We start from the raw sequence: 10,271 nt of genomic DNA, 5'->3' as shown, positions 1-10,271 counted from the left end.
CTTAAATAGATATGTTTGGGCAGGCACTTTAAACAGTAAGATACGCAAAAGAATATACTCAGAAAAATTAAAAAAATGTATTTTTAGGTATTCTTTGACCAGTTCTAGTGATAAGGGTTGCAACTTTTTTCAATTGTGGGTCATTTTTCAAAGTTCAAAGTTAGAATAATTGTTCTGGACAAACGGAATGAGCGAATGATCTTAAATTTTGAACAAAAGTTGATGGTCTTAACATACATCAATTGGGATATAAATTTCGTGGTGTAAAAAATATAGTTCAATCCATATCTGAATAAATGGTTACAAAGAAGAAACTTTGACATTGCTTTAACAGTATAAAATTCCTCATATGTGTGTCAATGAGAAAGATGTTACTTTAGATACCGATTCAGAAATGGTTCAAATCAATAAAAGTATTCTGATTCTGTAAACGTAATTTATTAGTTCATTTTGGCATCAACAATTGATGCGAGATGTATTTTATTTATTTATTGATCTTTTTTAAAAAATTTTTTGCTTTTTGGATACATGTTAGAGACATGGTTTAGAGGAATTCTTGTTCTTTTCAGATTTCTTAATGTGCGTGTTTAACACGATCATGTGGGTAATTTATTTGTGTTTCTTCATTCTGTTTGCGTGACTGCTTTGACAAAGAAATCTTAATTTCTGTGTTAATATATACATGTATTTTCAAATCATTATTATTGTAATATAATATACCTTACATGATTTGTTGTTTCTTTATTTTCATATTTACAACAGGCCATTTAAAAGATTTAACTCATTACAGTGTTGGAGTAAAAGAGGCTTGCAGAAATCATGATCTCAAAGATTTTTCGCCAATTCTTACAATTTTCATTCATTGCCGTATATAAATTTGTGTGAATAGATGAATTAGACGTTTAAGTTGGATTTCGGCGGGTGAAACCTCAAGATTTTAGTATAAAATTTTAATCATTCAAGCTCATTGTCCGGTACATACCGGAATACGGTATTTAGTGTGTATTCCAATATTTTTAAGTCTCACTCTTTGTAAAAAAAATCATATTCTAATACTCACGGTGACGAGGTCTGGAAAATATATCGGCTTCGGTCCGTTACATCCCAGTTACACAGAGCCATCGGTGATTGATCGGTAGTTTTTTTTAGCCAAATTTTGGAGTGAATCGATGACAAAGTATTTAACATCGATATCACCTATATTGGTCACCTGTTTTCCACCTATCAGCTGTTATTGGGGAAAGATAAGTTTTATCGGTGAAAAATTACCGATTGGGATTTTTAAACATGTTTAAAATTCTCGATCGGTGAAAATATTTTACAAATAACCGACAGCAACCTATATCACGAGATATGCAAGCTCTTAATCACCGATATCGCCGATCGGACAAATATAACCAAATATGAATCACCGGTCATATCTGACGGAAAGTGTTTAACCACTGATGACTAGCTATCAAACACCGATTAATCAGCGTTACGCCCGATTTAGCTCCGATTTACAAACGATAAAAACCGATAGTATTCAGCATTTTTATCACCGATCCAACCCCGTTTGAGTTTGCTTTCTGTCACCGATGGCCGTTTACACAGAAAACCAGAAATAAAATTACGCATGACAACCGATCATATCGGCGAGTAAATTTGAAATTAAATGACCGATTGGGGACCGACTGTCTGTGTAACTGGCCCTTAAATGTTTGCTGGCTGACTGATCGGTTACATTAATGCGTTGTGGTATTCGGTGCTGTGTACTATTTCTTAAATATTTAAAATAATCTAAAATGGCAAGTTTAGTACATTAAGAGAACTATGAATCCTTTCAAAACCAAAGTTTCACAAAAAGTGTTGATAAAAGTAAAAAGAAAAATACATTAAAAATATACGATATACAGTTAACGATAATAAAGGGAGGGCACTGACTAATTGTGTTGTATATCTTACAACATAGAGTTAAAACTCATCAGTAAGTCTTAGCTGAGTAAACTTCAATTGAATTGGATTGGTATAAACAGTTTGATTTATATCACCACAATTTAAGAGACGATATGTGAGCCAATACAATTCTAATATTGATAGTTTACTGAAATGCAATCCTACTGCATGTTGGATTTGGAGTACTTTGAAGTTTGCGTAATTTAAAGTATATAGATTTGACAGAAAAACATATATGTGTCATTATTGAAACAAATAAAAATATTTTAAAATGTGGGAAGATATCTTAAAACTATGTATACGAATGAAAGAATAGAGTTTCAAAATGCAAAAGTAAGCATTTGAACAGTCAACAGTTATGCTCAAGCCGGTGTTAAGGGGCGCGTACGGTAGCTTGCGCAAATCGGTAAGATAGCGACTTTTCTGCTTTATTAGTGGAAGAAAAACTCGGGTATATGGCGGTGGTGGTGTTGATAGTTTTCACTACGGATAAAGGCAATAAGTCACATTGAATTCACCAGAGCACAGTTCAGCCGCAGCATCCTTCCTGGACAGGCTGTCAAGCAGTTTACCGGCACTAGTTGCCTTCACTTTCACAAGGAACTGATTACTTCTGTAAATAAAAGAGCAGAGGTACAGTGCGAATGACCGTTGAAAGGATTTCATGATCAATCCCAACGAAAATGACCTGAGCCGTCCGGGAATCGAACCCGGGTCGCCCAATTCACAGTCCAACACTCTACCTTTTGAGCTAACCGATCAGGCGTCCTCCTCCTTGCATAATTTCAGGCACGAGGGGCACCTGAATAGAACCACCGACATTTCGTAAGCTAGATGGATAGCTTTCTCACATGAAAGGTACCAAAGCCCCTGGTAGGCTTCGTACTTTAAAAACAAACTATTCTGATATGATGTTTTTATTACTGACATGAAAGAAATATTTCATTGTTTTAAAGTATGCTTACTTCACAGGACTTTTGATTTAGCTTGCATTCTAACTGTTATAAAATGGTCGAAATTAAGTTGAAGAAATCGACAAAACTGCTAGGATTTAACGTGTTTTTTTTTTTTTATTTTTTTTTTTAATTTGAGAATTCAGTTGAGAATAAGAGTAGACAGCCTAAAGATATAGTTTGCTTACCTTTGAGATTAAAATATTAGTCACTGAAGAACTTTATTGAAATCTACTGAATTCTCACTGAATATATTGTATGTCTAATTTGGATAAAAGAATGAATAACTATATATGAGAAGCTGCGTTCCCTTATTACAGGTCAAGTAAAAGTTTCCGTTTCATAAAAAAACATGCCAGTATTTTAATGACATTACATATTTATATTGTGACTATAAAGTAAAGAATTTTAAACATAACATATCTACTTTATCTGCTGTCAGAGCATTTTGTATTTATTTTACAAGGAAACTTGTATTTTCTAATATCAATTCTGAGCAAAATACATCTTCAATATGACTTTTTTCTTTTGACTTATTGTGAAAACTGAGTCATAAATGTGTAGGTGTTGAAAAGTATTTCATAGATTCAATTCACAAAATGCAAAATATAATGCTAGCTTTCAAAATAACATTTAAACATAAAGTCAGTGTTTTCAGAGAACTGCAATTTAATGCTCTCGCCTAATGTGTTTAAAAAATATTTGAATACGCGTGATGCTCTATTCCCTGTGGAATTAATTAAAAGTTTCAATTTTCAGCGCATGTCAACTTTATTACGGTGGGTGTAATGACTTGTTGGATATTGGTTGGTTTGTGGAATTGAAAATCAATTAGTTTCTGCAAATAAAATGCAAAATTTAAAAGCCTGCTGTAATATTTAACAATACAAACGTAGAAATTGTGTGACTTTTTCATCGTTTTAATTTTGCTTTCACAAAATATCATCTATTACCGGACATGTTTTTGAATCAGTTATTGAAGTTAATATACGTTATTTATGTTATATACGCCAAATAAACTGTCAATTTTATCATTTAAAATTATAATAAAAAGAAACACATCTATTTAAAATCATTTTGGATAGATAGCTTTTGACTTCAACAAAGATACATAAGATAATATGTCTGATTATGTCTTAGATATTAAACTGTCGAATTTAATAGAATTTACTTCACAATAGCATTTTACAATTTGAGCGAATTACAATTCCTTGTTGATATAAAGGATAAACAGCTTAACTTTACACTTCCGTTCACTTATTGAATTCATATTTTGGGAAAGGATCAGAACAGAAACGCGTTTACAGAAGAATCTTTATTTCTTTTTCTATGATTCAGTATTATAGTAGATAACATATATTTTTGTCTCAGAAACTATCATTTCATTCGCATTATCAGGCTAGAGCGAAATATTTAGTCGCCTATAAACCGAATATGAATGGAAACTTTATGAACAGTTTGTTTGGAAACGATTTTGGTTAATCAAGGTCGTTACATGTAACAGCGATTTGTAGGATTTATTCATTCAAATATTATTGATATATTCACAAAATGACTGTTAACAACCATAATTGTGTCGAAACGAATTGTTCAGAGAGTTGTCCATAGCAAGGAGACTTCGGAAAGAGTCGGTTACAGCCGTTGAACGTTTTTTTCTGTTATCCATACAATATATTTAAAATCTGAATATGCTTATCATTGCACGCATCTTTTGTTTGTCAAAAAATGCTTAACTATATATGTAGAGGTGAAAACATTTAATCGTTTATCCAAAGTCATATTGCATTACTTTCGAATAGTTCATGTACATACAATTATACAAATACAAACTTTGTTAATTTTGCTTATAAAAATAAGTTTTCTACAAACATTTAAAACAGCGCAAATATAACATACGATATAGTTTATACATAAGTTTAAATTGAGAACTTTATATATAAATATTTAACGGTGTTTATACTGTCTTAAGTCATGCATGAAACGAATTTTGTGTTATTATATTTTTACCCGGATGAATAAAACATTTCAACTATCGATTGCCCTCTAGGCGGTTAAAGTATATAGTAAACCTAAAGTGTATGCTCTAATAATAATATGGTTTAAAAACGATATTTTCATGACATTTTTTATAACATTGCGATATTCTCTGGAAAAAAACCACATATTGTGCGTTTCGGATTGCTTAACATGCGGAAATAACCATTAAAGGTTTGCAATGATTAAGTTTTGATACAGTAGTGTAGAAATTTTGATTAATATCTATTTTATGTAAGTAATATAGTGTTTACAACTTTCTAACGACAGGGTGGATTTCGTTTATTGATTTATATCCATGTATAACTTTTGGTATATAAACAGTTAAAATGGAAATCAGTATTCTATATGTATATAAAAAAAATTCATGTTTTGATTTTAAATGATAATAATTACAATTTTAAATACAGTATACTTAATTATATACATGTATTTGCACATTGTTTAAAGACGTCATTGCACTTACCGTACATTTATGCAGTTAAGTTAGATGAAATACATAAAAAAAAGGTCGTGATTTATATAAATAAACAAAACAAATGAGCACATGATCGTGTCGTACATGAATCACACACGGAAACTAGAAAGACCCTGACGGAAACTGGTAACAATAAATCATTACTCAAACTGGAAAATTACTCTTTTGAAACCTTGAACATAGTTTTACTACCACTAGTGGAAACTAAACTTCATATATAACATTCCAAACGGACCATTGTATTGTTTTTAAGTTTACTATACAATTTCGAGGTTATAGTTACTTTCAAAAGCGCACAGCTCTGAGTTGTTAATGATTAAGCTCATGAAGAACACTACATAGATGGTGGTATAAAATTATTTCACTTTAGGTTATGTTTAATATACTGAGATTTTGATATTCATGATATATATAAGTTATAACTTCTTCATAAAACATTTTTCTACATATGCCGTTTATCTAAAATTAGCAATTATTATATATACAAGAATGATATTAATTAAAAAATATGTTGTTTTTTATCTATGACGCGATAATGTATTAAAATTTGTTATTGTTTCCTCTAGCTCTCTAGTCTACGAACAAATATTTTGTTTTAACATACATTCCACTATAGACTATTGATTTCTATGAATAATTTAACACATTTTCACTGGTTGTTCATGGCACGAGATTGCTTCTTATTCCCGGGAGAGAACTTAAAACCTTGGTAACGTACCACTTCATCACGTTTATAGACATCGGGTTGCCGTATTGTCTTAAATATGCAGTGACTAATTAATTTAGCTATTCTTATTCTAGTATCACAAAAAGTTTAGGCTAATACTGCATTTTATTCAAAGATATATTATGCTCAAATTTTATATGTAAAACATTGAAGAAAATGCTGCACTGTCTCTTGGTAAATATAAAATCAACATGTTTTGACTTAACACAAGTTAGATATGTTATGTTTTATAATATATACACTACACGAGGCCACGATATGAATATACTGTGTCATTAATTAAATTGGCAGTTTTTTTAAGAAAGGACCAACTTTACTTGGCCTGTTATATGGAAAGTAGCTTCCATACACATTATTTACATTCTTTTAATATTCAAATTAAACATAATTAGTAAGAATTCCATAGATTTCACTTTTTTCTGCGATAAAATTATTTTACCCAAAGATGAGCATAGTTTAACTTTAATTACGTGATTTTCAAAATTGGTTATATACATGTATATAATTATATTATATTGTATATTTATATAGCAAGACTTTAATATTCATTTTACAATGAGACATACAATGTTATTTCAAGTATTTATGTTTTGTACCTTTAATGCTTTTATCTACCTTAAAACATTTTATCTATAATACTGAATTGCAAAAGAAAGTATGCACTTGATCTTTAGGAAAGATTTTGTATACTTATTTCAATAAAATATAGCTATATTTCGTATCAACATTAATATTTTTTGTAGAAAAGTACTGCCTATACGATGGTTTATATTAAATTTTGACTATTATCAGATCTTTGATTACGTAAAACTTATCTATATTGAATAACAAAAGAAAGCGTGTACTTGATTTTAAGGAAAATGTGTGTATACTTATTGCAGTAATATATAGGTATATTCGGTACCAATACTTGCAGAAATGTACTTACTACACGACGGTTTACATTGATTTGTTTTATTATTAACAGATCTTTGGTTACCTGTAAAACAGCTGAAAGATGACAAATGACATTTGCTGATATGTTGAAATGTGTGCATGCGATTTTGCCTTTGGATACTTGAACTTTTGAGTGGAACATGATTTAAACACATACAGTTTCATATGATGTTTCATCTTGATCCATGCATTCTCGAACAACTTTCGTTGATCCGTGACGAGAGGAACGCAAAAAATATTGATTAATTGATATGATTACAAGATACAATAACTAACAATTCTGCAAATTTCCAATTTTAATGCATAGTTAACTAAAGTGTGGTCAGTACATTTAAGCAATTTTGATACCAAATTTGCCACTATTTTGTTCTAGTAAGTATACATAATTTCCAAGTAACCAAGTGCTCCTTTCTTTTGCAACTAAGTTTACAGTATATTGACTGAGGTGCAATGCATTTATGTAATAGGAAAATGTGAATTACTTGTTGCATATTGCTTCTTCATATCATCAGCTGCGTCAATCACAATCGGACAATTCAAATATCATTCTTTTAAACTTCTTTTGCACTTTTATACACGCAGAAAGATGTTGACATTCATAAAATTGAATGTGTAACATTTTCATCGATGTCATTATGATGTTTAACTGCCTTGTGAAACCAATTAGATATTTTCAATTTGTAAAGATTTATTTTTCATTTTTTTATATTTAAACATGCACATATTATGAAACTAAACTGGCGTGACATTCACATTTGCTAGATAATCATCCTCGAATGAAGACATTATATGATTGAATTACGACGATTATTCGCTTGTGTTACGGTACATAACACATATTAACACAAATATGATCATAAAAAAGAAAAGGAAAAAATACACCAAAAGACATGGAATATAACAAACATTGCGTGGTCATATCGAAACATTCGCATTGTTTTATCCTTAAACTGTGTTTAAAATATAACATTTCACATCTGGTTTATATAATATCTGTTTATTAGGCATTTGAATTGTCTGCACAGCTTCAAATTGACACCCTTTCAAATATAAAATTACAAATAGTTTTGATTTCCATGTTGTGGACTTTGTAAAATATTATTGAAAATATGGTAACTGATTCATAAACATCACGTGATTTCTCAGTGAATAATATAAATAGATATCATCTAAAATTTAAGGGGCATATGCCTTGGCATTGGTTTCGATAGTATATTGCAGTATAATATAAATAGACTTGGAATATCTAACTTTGTTTGTATCTTATATATGATCATTTGGCGAACTTATCCATAGATTAACATTGAAAAAACAGTTGTCTGACTGTCAACTCAAAATAGCCAAACTTTAAATAATTTAGCATGTTTTATTAATTGTGTAATAAGATAATACTTAAATCTGTTGTAAATTAGTAAAGCCAAAAGCTACATACATTTAGATTTAATCTTGTTGTATGAATTATTATTAAATTAAAAGTTTGTCTTATAAATGAAAGTTCTTTATCAAATTTAAAACTAAACAAGATCACTCCCTAATATAACTTTTTACTTTGTGATAAATATGTGATATATTATGCTGTGTCTCTTTATTTTGTTTCTCTCTACCTTTATGTATAAAATGTAAGATCTGCTTACTTTTGTGTTTTGCGTTTTTGCGTTTTGATATTGTATTGTAATGATTATTTTTGTGGGCGAGGAGTTATGCTCTACTCCGAAAAACGAAATATATATTCCATTCTATTCTGTTTCTGAAAAGTGATTTATGACTAAATTCTTTACAAGCTTAAATAAACACATTAAGACAAGTCCTTGATTGTCTTTATATTATGACAAATACATTATTGTCAGCCAAGTCGAAGCATTGTGATAAAATATTGCTCTCAATTTGTGCGTTTCAAGGAATAATTGTCGGAATTATTGATTTACGGATATAACAATTTACTTAACTTGGTTGCATGAAGATTTACGATACGAAATGAAATTACCAGGACGGGAAATTGATATATAACCCGAAGAAAAGTTTCTTTTTAACGTTTTGCATTTAAATGTGTTGCAAGCTTCCTATTGAGTAAACACACTGTTAGTTTTTTTTAATTTCAAATTCCACGAAGTATGAAAATGTATTATTCACTTTTAATACTGCTATGCATGTTATGATTATGTGAGTATTAGAACTTACTTCTTTTATTACCATATACATGTATGTGTCTATCCGGTTACTGTCAGAGGTTAGGGCTATGCTTGTTCCGCTTGTTGTTGTATAAAATATGATCTGTTTTAATCTGTATTTATCTGTGAGGACACATTCATCTATTCATCTGTATTTCTATATTATCATGATATGTATTAATTTCCGATACATTGAGAGGTTTTTCAATTATTTTTCCGTGAATAAAGAGTTGAATACATCTACATTAAAACAGGAAAATAATATTATAAGAATACCGAGTAAATAATATTATTTTTAATGATACTTGTTTATTTCAAAATAACTGTTTTTTAGAGAACAAGACTAACATTGTTTAACATTTCTCATTATTATAATTGATAGCATGGTTTATGTACATACTGTAATGTTCTTGCCTGTTTCGTAAAATATTCATTATAATATTATTATTAAGACCTCAAACTGATTTAGCTATTAGACGTGTACATTCAAAGCAGGTTGGCATCCTCTTTGTGAATATAGGTTACAAAAAGTCTTGTTATAGAATAGAAATTGCAAATCGTCAATGTTGCGTGTTATCCAACTACATAATTATCTTAATTTATTATACATGTATAATAACAACTAATGTACATGTATGTCTAGCAGCTGCGAAGGTTTCGATAAGTATTTGTACAAAAATAGAAATTATTACTACGTGTGTTCCGTTGTTAACGCCCGGCGCATACAAAAAAAAGTTTATGATATTTCCATCACATTTAAATTAAAATTAAGCTTGTATAGACTTATTAGTTAATTAATGAAATAGATAAGGTTTGTTAAAAAGCAACCATGCATTGATCTTGCTTTTATTGTAAAATGTTCTGATCTATCTCACCCAGTGCGCATAAAGAGTAAAACCATGTACTTATTAAGATTTAATTATAGAATAAGATCGGTAAAATAAAAGAGTAACAATAACTTCGAATTCAATTTTCAAAAAGGTTATAATCTCAATAAACAACCATTTCAAATCGTATTAATCATTCTATTGTACATGCAA

At 29.7% G+C, this 10,271-nt stretch overlaps 1 protein-coding gene across 2 annotated transcripts in view; it reads left to right on the top strand.

The window, feature by feature from the left end:
* The first annotated feature begins 4,917 nt into the window (after positions 1-4,917).
* LOC132738606 (major facilitator superfamily domain-containing protein 4A-like) overlaps positions 4,918-10,271 on the top strand; it is a 75,368-nt gene continuing 70,014 nt past the window's right edge. The window contains exon 1 of one of the 2 annotated variants that reach the window (XM_060726147.1): positions 4,918-5,096. The gene's annotated coding sequence lies outside the window, so the exon portion shown is untranslated. Of the gene's footprint in view, positions 5,157-10,271 lie in introns of both variants that reach the window. The other variant, XM_060726149.1, reaches the window with a different exon arrangement.

This window comes from Ruditapes philippinarum, unplaced genomic scaffold, assembly GCF_026571515.1.
Source record: "Ruditapes philippinarum isolate M1 unplaced genomic scaffold, ASM2657151v2 ctg188_1_1_1_1, whole genome shotgun sequence".
NCBI lineage: Eukaryota > Metazoa > Mollusca > Bivalvia > Venerida > Veneridae > Ruditapes > Ruditapes philippinarum.
This window is presented reverse-complemented; position numbering and strand designations above follow the sequence as displayed.